The sequence below is a fragment of the Scyliorhinus canicula genome, chromosome 14 (assembly GCF_902713615.1).
Source record: "Scyliorhinus canicula chromosome 14, sScyCan1.1, whole genome shotgun sequence".
In the NCBI taxonomy this organism is placed as follows: Eukaryota; Metazoa; Chordata; class Chondrichthyes; order Carcharhiniformes; family Scyliorhinidae; genus Scyliorhinus; species Scyliorhinus canicula.
The window spans coordinates 112102787-112115333 of NC_052159.1; positions in this window are offsets into that span (position 1 = coordinate 112102787).

Consider the following 12547-nt stretch of genomic DNA (forward strand, 5'->3'; position numbering starts at 1 on the left):
TGGTGCCACCTGGGCACCCTAGCACCCTGGCAATGCCACCTAGGTACCAGCCTGGCACTGCCAAGGTGCCTAGGTAGCACTTCCAGCTTGCAAGGACACTGCCAGTGTGTCAAGTTGGCACTGCCAAGGTGCCAAGCTGGCATCTTTTTGCATGCGCGTGATCAGGCCGGGTGGGGGGGGTTGCCCTGCATGGGTGTTGGGGAGGCTGTGGGAAGCAGCCGGGAATCCTCCCATACTGTGTTTGGGCTGGGATTGCTTTGTGGGGCCTCGAGATCGGAACACCATTTAAAAATGGCATCCCAATCTCTCGCTGCACTGGGGAGTTCCGGCGAGCGGAGCTCCCCAGTGTACAAAACGGGGCTAAGTGTGGCCTCAGCCGCACATTTAAAAATGGCATCCCAATCTCTCGCTGCACTGGGGAGTTCCGGCGAGCGGAGCTCCCCAGTGTACAAAATGGGGCTAAGTGTGGCCTCAGCCGCACATTCTCCACTGAGACCTCTTATACAACACAACTCGTGTTGACTAGCCATGTGTTTCTCAGCGCCTCGAGCGTCGGGAAACACTCAAATAAATGGGCTCACTATGGGACTCTGTTCCCATTTAGTTGAGTCGAGCCCATGAAGTATCTCCTTTTTAAGAATATGCTCAAGGATTTAAGTAAAGATATATATATATATATATATAAAAATCTAAGATCTATTGCCCTTCAGCAGCTGGGTAATTTCAGAACTAAAATGTCTCAGAATGTCAGTAATCAATCCCAGGAGACTCCCAGTGTCACTGGCTTCTTAACACTGTCTAAAAGTGATGGTAACCAGGTTTTCCTCAGCCTGCTGGACTTTGGAGCCGGTACAGCACTAGTTATTTATTAACCAAGATCGGATCCCTTTGTAATCTGACGCTTAAGTGATAGGTCTTCATCTGGAATCTGCTGTTCCCTTTGGTCTGTGTTGTACATTTGTGAGAACATCCAGCTAACTTCTTTTTTGTTCAAAATCAAACTCTACAGTGTCCACATTATTGCAAAGTGCTGCACAACATTTGAAATGAGAATATGTGAAGGTTAATGGAAGAATCTTTCTTTTTTTGTATAAAATGTCCATTGTCTCATTTTGGAGGAAGGTATTTTAGTGGCTGTTTCAACAAAGAGCAAAATAAATAACAATAACTTTTCATGAGGTCAGTACTTTGTTCATCAGAGTATATCAGCAACATTATTTTGGTCCTGCTAAAACTCTGACCGAAAACAGCTTATCAGTTCACATGATATAAGCAGAGGCATGTACAGAGGGATGATTGGCCAACCTATCTTTCAGAGGAAGCACCAAACAGCTAACAAGGTGACCTGAGATAGATCGTCGATACTCTGTGCTACATATAGCAGACAAATTAGTTGCAGGAATAGGCCACTCGACCCCTCGAGCCTGCTCCACCATTCAATACGATCATGGCTCATCTGATTGGAACCTCAACCTCACATTCCCACCTGAATTTTGTTCAGCCAAACCATTACTACAGAATCATACAGCACAGAAGGTGGCCATTTGGCACTTGAAAGAGCTATTACCAATCTCTTCTTCTTTCCCCATAGCCCTGCATTTATCTTTTCCCCTTTTCAAGTTTCTCCCCAATTTCCTTTTGGAAGTCACCACTGAATTTGTTTCCACCAGCTTTCAGGCCGTACATTAGAGATGATAAACACATTGTGGAAAGAAAATTCTTCACAAATTTGTTCTTGTTCTTTAGCCAATTATCTTAAATGTGCATCAACTGCTTTCTGACCAACACACCAGTAGAACTCTGCTTTTGTTTTGATTGTACCAGCAACAGAACTCAAGGCGTACAGCAATGCAGTTGTTCATTAACTCCTTTGCACCGTCCAATCTCGAGGGCGCTAAAATGATCAATCTACATAAGGCGTCAGATGAATTTTTGGAGCCACTTTTGTTTTATAAGTGTGACACAACTGGCATGTTGGCCTATGACTGCCTTTAATCTGGGAATGTTTGTTGTGTTGCTGAAATTTTGGCACCTGCAGGAGCTGTCAGCAAGATCATAGATGAAAGACATCCAATTAAACAGGTCAGTCTTGGGTTGCATAAGGCACCTCACAGCTGTGGCTTAGTGACTTTGAAATCTGTACACTGCCATTTTTAGAATGCGTTGTGGTTTACAATTAGTTCTGGTTTTGAGAAAGAATTGTCAAAAATATGAACCTGCTGAAAATTTCAAGTTGAGTTGAAGTAAAAGAAGAAGGTGGATCAAAAAAATGTTTTGTTCCGACTTTTGATTTTGGGGAATATAAGAGCAGAACCTGCAATCAGCATAATTCATCCTTCATCTCTGAGCGTGCTCGTATTACATTTCCAAGCATGCTATTTTTACATAGACTTTAGTATGTTTAAAACAAGAACTTTAATAGCTGCATAAATATAGCATGCATAGGAACATATAGTACATGTGTGTTAAGATTTTTTGATGATTTAAATCTTACTGAGCTATTTTCAGGCTTTTGTCGAAATTTCTTTGTGAAAATCAATTCTGAGCTGAAATTTTCATTAAGTTATTTTCAGCAGTGCATCGGTGGTAGAGGCCTGATAAAGAATGTGAGGGAGAGGAGAGGGAGGAGATTTATTAATGTGTGGTATTGAAGATTTCAGATTAGTCCACTTTAAAAGGGAGCAAGAATAAACTCAGCACTTAAGTGTACATTTCTGCTGTAGAAAGGGGAAGGGTGAAGCTAATAAAATAGATGCCAAAGCTATGTCTCTAGATGTACTGGCAGGCTTCCAAATATATTTACACTGAAATGCTATCTGGTCACCAAATTCTCTTTGAATTTATAATACGCTCTTTGTGAACATAGATCAGGCAGCATTTATCATAGTATCCCAGAACCTGGCTGTCAAGTAGACATCCAGACTAATCCCACTTTCCAGCTCATGGTCCATAGTCTTGTAGGTTACGGCACTTCAAGTGCGTATTCAAATACTTCAAATGTTATGAGGCCTCTACACCCTTTCAGGCAGTGAGTGCCAGATTTACACCAATAATGCTATTGGGAATTCGATATTGAAACATTCTATGCAGTGGAGTAGAGGAGAATGTGTTTTTTTAAAACTTTATTTTGTGGGATGATGCACAATCAGTTGCACAAAAGACTCAGATTGGTACAACTGTGGCTTTAGTACAGTCAGATGCGAGGCCTCCTACTGCAGCTGGCGAAATGGAGGGCACGCATATTTATACGGCTCCTTGTGGGCGGAGCTAGCCAGCAGGGGCTAACCGGCGAACCTGTAGTGCAGGTCCTACCTTACATCCCCTAATACAGGTGCACACAGTGGTACACCACATGGGACCAGGTGCTTTGTAGTCAGCACTTCCCTTCAAACAGAGTCTGGGACACTATTGATCTGGGCGCTATCCTCCATTTCCGATCCACAATATGGTCCCATATTTCCTTCTCTCTCCTCCAGCCAGTTATATTAGTGCTTGCAGACTGCCTCCACCCCTCATGCTCATAATCTACGAAGGGTTGTACCCAGGAACATCCCGGAAGATGCACTGGGCTCCGTCCCAAGAATTCCCCGCACATAGACTGCCCAGGAATTATTTTGGAAGTATAAATTTCTATTGGGCAATTACCTTGCACTGTGAACCATCTGATACTCTAATTTCAATTGGAGACTCTGGATGATTCCAACTGAATTAGCAGAATAGTTACCAAGGAAAAGTTAGATGAATTAAAACCACTTATATCTCCAGGGTAACAATGCTCTAACATCACCATCCCCACTTCCGAATGGACCACCGACGAACCACCTCTCCTCTCCAAGTAACGTCACCGCCAATTACTCTCTCAAACCCCTGATTACTGCCCTCCCCAGAACCCGATTACCCTCACAACCCATTGATTTCTCTCACCCCCTAGACTACCATCCACGTCCACTACTCTCCTGATCCTCCTCCACATCTACCCCCAATCCCAGAACTGCCCTCCTGACCCTGGACTACCCTCCTGACCCCTCAACTATTCCACCCCTGGGCAGCACGGTGGCACAGTGGTGAGCATTGCTGCCTACGGCGCTGAGGACCCGGGTTCGAATCCCGGCCCTGGGTCACTGTCCGTGAGGAGTTTGCACATTCTCCCCGTGTCTGCGTGGGTTTCACCCCCACAACCCAAAAAAAGATGTGCAGGATAGGTGGATTGGCCAGGCTAAATTGCCCCTTGATTGGAAAAAATAATTGGGTACTCTAAGTTTATAAAAAAAACTATTCCATCCCTCCCTGGCTCCCGTTCTGACACATTGACTTCCTATCTTCTACCAGCCACCCTGACAATTCCCCAACGATTACCCTCCCAACTCTGTGATTACTCCCTGCAACCCCGACCCCCCCTCCAACCTATGGCTACCCTCCTGACTCCCACAAAGTACACCTTTGACTACCCCACCCCCCAACCCCATTCTGCTCCGAACCCCCAAATACCCTCCTGAACCGTCACCTCAACTACCCTTTGACTATCCTTATGATCCCTCAATTAGCCCGTTGCGCCCTCCAAATGACCATCCAACTAACCTCCGCACTAACCAGCCGACTCCCCCAACCCATGCTATGCAAAACTGACTACCTGACTCCCCTTCACTGACCACCCTACACACCCCGACACATCCCAGCACCTCCCCGCACCACTGACCACTGACCACTAATAATATAATATTCAGGGGCTGTTTAGCACAGGGCTAAATCACTGGCTTTGATAGCCGACCAAGGCAGGCCAGCAGCACGGTTCAATTCCCATACCAGCCTCCCCGAACAGGCTCCGGAATGTGGCGACTAGGGGCTTTTCACAGTAACTTTATTTGAAGCCTACTTGTGACAATAAGCAATTTTCATTTCATTTTCATTTCATCCCGAATGCAAACTCTCCATTTACTTTATATACTTCTCCCTGGCTTCTCTAAGTGGTTGGACTTTTAAACTTTCCTACTTCAACGCAGTTAGTGCTGTAAAAAGAGTGAGATGACTTCCTTTACTCTAACTCTGCTGCCCAGCATCATTCTTCTGAACCTCCTCTGGACCCTTTCCAAGGCCAGCACATCCTTCCTTAGATACAGGGCCCAGAATTTCTCACAATACTCACAATACTCCAAATGGGGTCTGACCAGAGTCTTATAGAGCCTCAAAAGTACTTCCCTGGTCTTGTACTCTAGCCCTCTCGACATGAATGCTGACATTGAATTTGCCTTCCTAACTGCTGACTGAATCTGTACGTTAACCTTAAGTGAATCTTGAGTAAGAACTCCCTTCGTGTTCCTGATTTCCTAAGCATTTCCTCATTTAGAAAATAGTCTCTGCCTCCTTCCAAAGTGCACATCACACTTTTCCACATTGTATTCCATCTGCCATTTCTTTGCCCAAACTCCTAGCCTGTCCAAGTCCTTCTGCAGCCCTCCCTGCTTCCTCAATACTACTCAACGACTCAATTGCATTTTCTGGCCCTCCCCTGCTGCAATAAGTCTGTAAAAGTGCACCCATGGGATAGTCGGTGGCAGGTTCATTCTTGACTCATGAGTTTCATAACATTGAAATCCCAGCAAGGTGTGAAGCGAATTCATTCTGTGCGATTTGCCAACTGCTACGCTCAGAAGCAGGGATGAAAGGAAGGAGGGAGGGTGATGGAATGTCTCCAAGAGTTACAGCTGGCAGATAGAAACCTCCATCTCCAAATCTCCATTCACCCGTGAGAATTGCACATGATCACCCATTCCACAGCCGGTCCTCCCCCCACCCAGTGGAAGTCGCTCCTACTTCCACTCTCACCACCAAACATAGACTCCAGAACACAAGATTCTGACCAATGTTAGTGATGTAGAAATAAATGGTCCCCAGCATTTTGGCCTCTCCTGAACCATTTATTATTTTGTCACTGGCCTTTTGTGCATTCCTCTCTTCCTTTGACCCACAATGTTGTCAGATCATTTAGTTCTGCTAAAAATCTGATTCTGCACCCCTTTAAAATGGGAAAATCAATCTTTCTCACCAAACTTTTGATCACCTCTCCCCCTTCACAACTGAGGATTTAATGCCTTGCTTTATTTTTTTTTAATTTCCCCTCCATTTCTGTAAAATTCTTTGGGGGATTTCTATATTAAAGATCCTATAAGCACTTCAAGTATGCCTCTTATAGCAGATCACAATATAACATAGATATTAATTACAGAAAAAAATAATAGATTGGGCCTTCCCCCCTCCCACCTGGGAGAAGATGGAAGGGAGAAAAAGACTATGTTAAAGAGATGGAGCTAACATAGAACATAGAACATAGAACACTACAGCGCAGTACGGGCCCTTCGGCCCTCGATGTTGCGCCGACCTGTGAAACCATCTGAAGCCTATCTGACCTACACTATACCATTTTCATCCATATGTCTATCGAGTGACCACTTAAATGCCCTTAAAGTTGGCGAGTCTACTACTGTTGCAGGCAGGGCGTTCCACACCCCTACTACTCTCTGAGTAAAGAAACTGCCTCTGACATCTGTCCTATATCTACTACCCCTCAATTTAAAGCTATGTCCCCTCGTGTTGGTCATCACCATCCGAGGAAAAAGACTCTCACTGTCCACCCTATCTAACCCTCTGACTATCTTATATGTCTCTATTAAGTCACCTCTCAGCCTTCTCCTCTCTAACGAAAACAACCTCAATTCCCTGAGCCTTTCCTCGTATGACCTTCCCTCCATAGAACATAGAACATAGAACAGTACAGCACAGAACAGGCCCTTCGGCCCTCAATGTTGTGCCGAGCCATGATCACCCTACTCAAACCCACGTATCCACCCTATACCCGTAACCCAACAACCCCCCCTTAACCTTACTTTTTGTAGGACACTACGGGCAATTTAGCATGGCCAATCCACCTAACCCGCACATCTTTGGACTGTGGGAGGAAACCGGAGCACCCGGAGGAAACCCACGCACACAGGGGGAGGACGTGCAGACTCCACACAGACAGTGACCCAGCCGGGAATCGAACCTGGGACCCTGGAGCTGTGAAGCATTTATGCTAACCACCATGCTACCCTGCTGCCCCATACCAGGCAACATCCTAGTAAATCTCCTCTGAACCCTTTCCAAAGCTTCCACATCCTTCCTATAATGTGGTGACCAGAACTGCACGCAGTACTCCAGGTGCGGCCGCACCAGAGTTATGTACAGCTGCAGCATGACCTTGTGGTTCCGAAACTCAATCCCCCTGCTTATAAAGGCTAGCACACCATATGCCTTCTTAACAGCCCTATTAACCTGGGTGGCAACTTTCAGGGATTTATGTACCTGGATGCCGAGATCTCTCTGTTCATCTACACTACCAAGAATCTTGCCATTAGCCCAGTACTCTGCATTCCTGTTACTCCTTCCAAAGTGAACCACCTCACACTTTTCCGCATTAAACTCCATCTGCCACCTCTCAGCCCAGCTCTGCAGCTTATCTATGTCCCTCTGTATCCTATAACATCCTTCAGCACTATCCACAACTCCACCGACCTTCGTGTCATCTGCAAATTTACTAACCCATCCTTCTACACCCTCTTCCAGGTCATTTATAAAAATGACAAACAGCAGTGGCCCCAAAACAGATCCTTGCGGTACACCACTAGTAACTGAACTCCAGGATGAACATTTGCCATCAACCACCACCCTCTGTCTTCTTTCAGCTAGCCAATTACTGATCCAAACCGCTAAATCACCTTCAATTCCATACTTCCTTATTTTCTGCAATAGCCTACCGTGGGGAACCTTATCAAAAGCCTTACTGAAATCCATATACACCACATCAACAGCATTACCCTGATCCACCTGTTTGGTCACCTTCTCAAAAAACTCAATAAGGTTTGTGAGGCATGACCTACCCTTCACAAAACCGTGTTGACTATCGCTAATCAACTTGTTCTTTTCAAGATGATTATAAACCCTATCTCTTATAACCTTTTCCAACATTTTACCCACAACCAAAGTAAGGCTCACAGGTCTATAATTACCAGGTTTGTCTCTACTCCCCTTCTTGAACAAGGGGACAACATTTGCTATCCTCCAGTCTTCCGGCACTATTCCTGTCGACAAAGACAACATAAAGATCAAGGACAAAGGCTCTGCAATCTCCTCCCTGGCTTCCCAGTGAATCCTAGGATAAATCCCATCTGGCCCAGGGGACTTATCTATTTTGACATTTTCTAAAATTGCTAACACCTCCTCCTTTTGAACCTCAATTCCATCTAGCCTGGTCGACTGAACCTGAGTGTTCTCCTCGACAACATTGTCTTTCTCCAGTGTAAACACTGACGAAAAATATCCATTTAATGCTTCCCCTATCTCCTCTGATTCCACACACAACTTTCCCCTACTATCCTTGATTGGCCCTAATCTTACTCTAGTCATCCTTTTGTTCCTGATATACCTATAGAAAGCCTTAGGGTTTTCCTTGATCCTATCCGCCAACGACTTTTCGTGTCCTCTCCTCGCTCTTCTTAACTCTCCCTTTAGGTCCTTCCTGGCTAACTTGTAACTCTCAAGTGCCCTAACTGAGCCTTCATGTCTCATCCTAACATAAGCCTTCTTCTTCCTCTTGACAAGTGCTTCAACTTCCTTAGTAAACCACGGTTCCCTTGCTCGACAACTTCCTCCCTGCCTGACAGGTACATACTTATCAAGGACACGCAGTAGCTGTTCCTTGAAAAAGCTCCACATTTCGATTGTACCCATCCCCTGCAGTTTCCTTCCCCATCCTATACATCCTAAATCTTGCCGAATAGCATCATAATTGCCTTTCCCCCAGCTATAATTCTTGCCTTGCGGTATATACCTATCCCTGCCCATTGCTAAAGTAAACATAACCGAGTTGTGATCACTATCACCAAAGTGCTCACCTACATCTAAATCTAACACCTGGCCGGGTTCATTGCCCAGTACCAAATCCAATGTGGCCTCGCCCCTTGTTGGCCTGTCTACATACTGTGTCAGAAAACCCTCCTGCACACACTGCACAAAAACTGACCCATCTATAGTACTCGAACTATAGTATTTCCAGTCAATATTTGGAAAGTTAAAGTCCCCCATAACAACTACCCTGTTACTCTCGCTCCTGTCAAGAATCATCTTTGCAATCCTTTCCTCTACATCTCTGGAACTATTCGGAGGTCTATAGACAACTCCCAACAGGGTGACCTCTCCTCTACTGTTCCTAACCTCGGCCCATACTGCCTCAGTAGACGAGTCCTCAAGCGTCCTTTCTACCGCCGTAATACTTTCCTTGATTAGCAATGCCACACCCCCCCTCTTTTACCATCTTCTCTGTTCTTACAGAAACATCTAAATCCTGGAACCTGCAACAACCATTCCTGTCCCTGCTCTACCCATGTCTCCGAAATCGCCACAACATCGAGATCCCAGGTTGGGATGTTGCCCTTGAACTGGACTTGTAAATTTTACTGAATAAAAGCAAGCCAACAGGTGTCTTCTTTCCACTTGACCTTATGTTAAGTCCATCTGTAAGTAGATTAACCAAAATAATAAGATCTTTCACACAAGCTGGTCCTGCAGCATCCCAACTGGGGTCTGTTTCCCTCGGGCTGCACTTTAATCTCAGTCCTTTTTCACTCCATTATGTGTGGGTTCTCTCCTTTCCTTATCCATTTAATGTGCTCTGATTTTACGCTTGCAACTTTGAGAATCGTTCTTTAATCTCTTCCCTCCAAATCACAAAAATAAATAATTCACCTGAAGTGCACATGGGTGAAAGTTTGTGTGCTGCATGTAGCAACATTATAAATTGCGTTCTGAAAAGCTGACATACATTTTTGTCGCACCTAACACATAGCAGAATAGTTTCCCCAAACTTTGGTACATCACAGGCACAGACACACATTCACTAACTTGATGAATGTTGTTCCTGCTAAACTGTGTTCACAGCACATTGCTTTCCAGGCTGATGTTTTAAGCAGAAACTTTGCACTTTGGCCCTATTTTTCCTCTTGTTTCAACTTTGTCTGACGGGAGTTTTCTTTTAGTAAATGTACCAACCTTCTTCAAATCACTGCAACACATAATTTTGTAATGTAATTACAACAAAAAAGTGTTTATCATTGAATTATTTGTAAATAATTGCAATAATTACAGAAACTAACAAAGCAAAATTTGACACTGGCCAATGGCCAACATGGCAGTTCGTCAAAGGTTTGGCCAACATGGCAGCACGGTGGCACAATGGTTAGTATTACTGCCTCACAGTGCCAGGGAGCCACATTCAATTGTGGCCTTGGATGACTGTCATTGTGGAGTTAGCACATTCTCCCCATGTCGTTGTAGGTTTCCAACGGCTGTCCCAGTTTCCTACCGCAGTCCAAAGAGGTGGATTGGCCAAGCTAGAAATTGGCGCTTAGGATCCAAAGATCTGCAGATTATGGTGATGGGGCAGGGGAGGGGGGCCCAGGTAGGATGCTCAATCGGAGGGTCGGTGCAGACACAATGGGCTGAATGGCCTCCTCTGCAGTGTAGGGATTCTATGGTTAAATTTGAAGGAACATTTTAAAAGAGAAAAGAAAATGGGAGAGGTTTAGGGAGGGAATGTCCGAGCTTATGGCCTTGGTAGATAAGTGAACGCTGGCGACCAATAATGGAGTAATTAAAAATCATAGTGGCTCAAGACGTCAGAATTCAAGGAGGGCAGATATCTTGAAGGAAGGAGATGGAGGAGAAATCAGGGGTAGGCAGGGGAGAGGCCATGCAGGGGTTTAAGAACAAGGATAATAAATTTAAAATTGAGGCACTGCTTAAGTGAGAGTCCTGTGTAAGATAGCAAGCACAGCAGTATTGGGTGGATGGGATTTGGTGCAAGTAAAGACACAAAGACCTGGGTTTTTGCTAACCTCCTGTTCGGACAAAGTTGAAGGCTGGAATAGTATGTTGGAATAGTCAAGTCTGCAGGTAATGAAGGGTAAATGAGGGTTTCAGCAGCCGCTTCACTGAGGTGAACAGAGTCTGAACATGTTACAGAACTGGAAATAAGGGATATTTGTGATGGTACCAATGTGTAGATTGAAACTGAGCTCAGTGCCAAATATGAAACCAGCATCATACTAACAATCTGGTTCAGTCTCAGGTAGTTTTCAGGGAGAGGGAAGGTGTCCATAGTTGGGGAAGAGAGTTTAAAGCAGGGACTTTGGTCTTTCTAATATTTAAATGCAGAAAATTTAAGTTCATCCATTAGGGGATGGCGCCGCTCTGGCAACTCTCTGGCACCCGAATATCCGCCCGTCTGCAAATTACGCTCTGCGGCTGGGGGGCCATTGCCAGAGGCCCACCCAGCGATATTCTGCTCCCGAATGGCCAAGTTCCCGACGGCATGGCAGCAGGGTAGCATGGTGGTTAGCATAAATGCTTCACAGCTCCAGGGTCCCAGGTTCGATTCCCGGCTGGGTCACTGTCTGTGTGGAGTCTGCACGTCCTCCCCCTGTGTGCGTGGGTTTCCTCCGGGTGCTCCGGTTTCCTCCCACAGTCCAAAGATGTGCGGGTTAGGTGGATTGGCCATGCTAAATTGCCCGTAGTGTCCTACAAAAAGTAAGGTTAAGGGGGGGTTGTTGGGTTACGGGTATAGGGTGGATACGTGGGTTTGAGTAGGGTGATCATGGCTCGGCACAACATTGTGGGCTGAAGGGCCTGTTCTGTGCTGTACTGTTCTATGTTCTATGTTCTAACATAGTCTGGCAGGTCGGGCCTCTCGCATGGTGGCTGCGTACTCAGTCCACGGCCGCCCTGGTGGGGGATAGGGTGCTCGGGCACCGAGGGGGGGTCCTGATGGGCAGCCGGGACACTGATTGGGCCGATCCGATGCAGGGGCCCATGACCGATCAGGGGTACCTATATTACAGAGCTGCCTCCGTGGTCTGAGTCTGCCATGGCACTCGGCGCGGCCACTGGAGGCCGCCGTGCACAAGCCTGGATTTGAAACCGGAAGTGCGGGAACCCGTATCCCCAGCCAAAGCTGTGTGAAGTATTCTGGGTCCCTGCTATCCCCCTGAATGTAAGTGAATTCATGTGTATTATTTTCAGGAAACTGGATATTGCAACACCAGCATTTTTACACTGGTGTGGGAACATAGCCCCGTTTTGGGAGAATCCAGCCCTCTGTTCCTTCACTCCGACGGGATTCTCCGGTCAAGCTTCAGTAATGGAGATTTGGTTGAGCGCCAAATCCTCTGTCCTCGCTGGCAGCGGTAGCGAGGTGGTCTCACAATGAAGAATCGCACCCACTGTATTTTCAGGTCATGTTGCTGAGGGGAAGAGTAAAGATGAGAAATAGGAAGGGGACCAGGAAAGCCTTTTGAAGCAGTAGTTACTGTTGTAATGTGGAAAATATTGAAGGCAATTTGCAAATATTGAACATCAATGTGATAATCTGATATTCTGTTTTAGTGGTGTTTTCTGAGGGATAAATTGGCCACAACACCAAGGGGGACTTTCTTGCTATTTGTTAAAAGAGTAAGTGGGA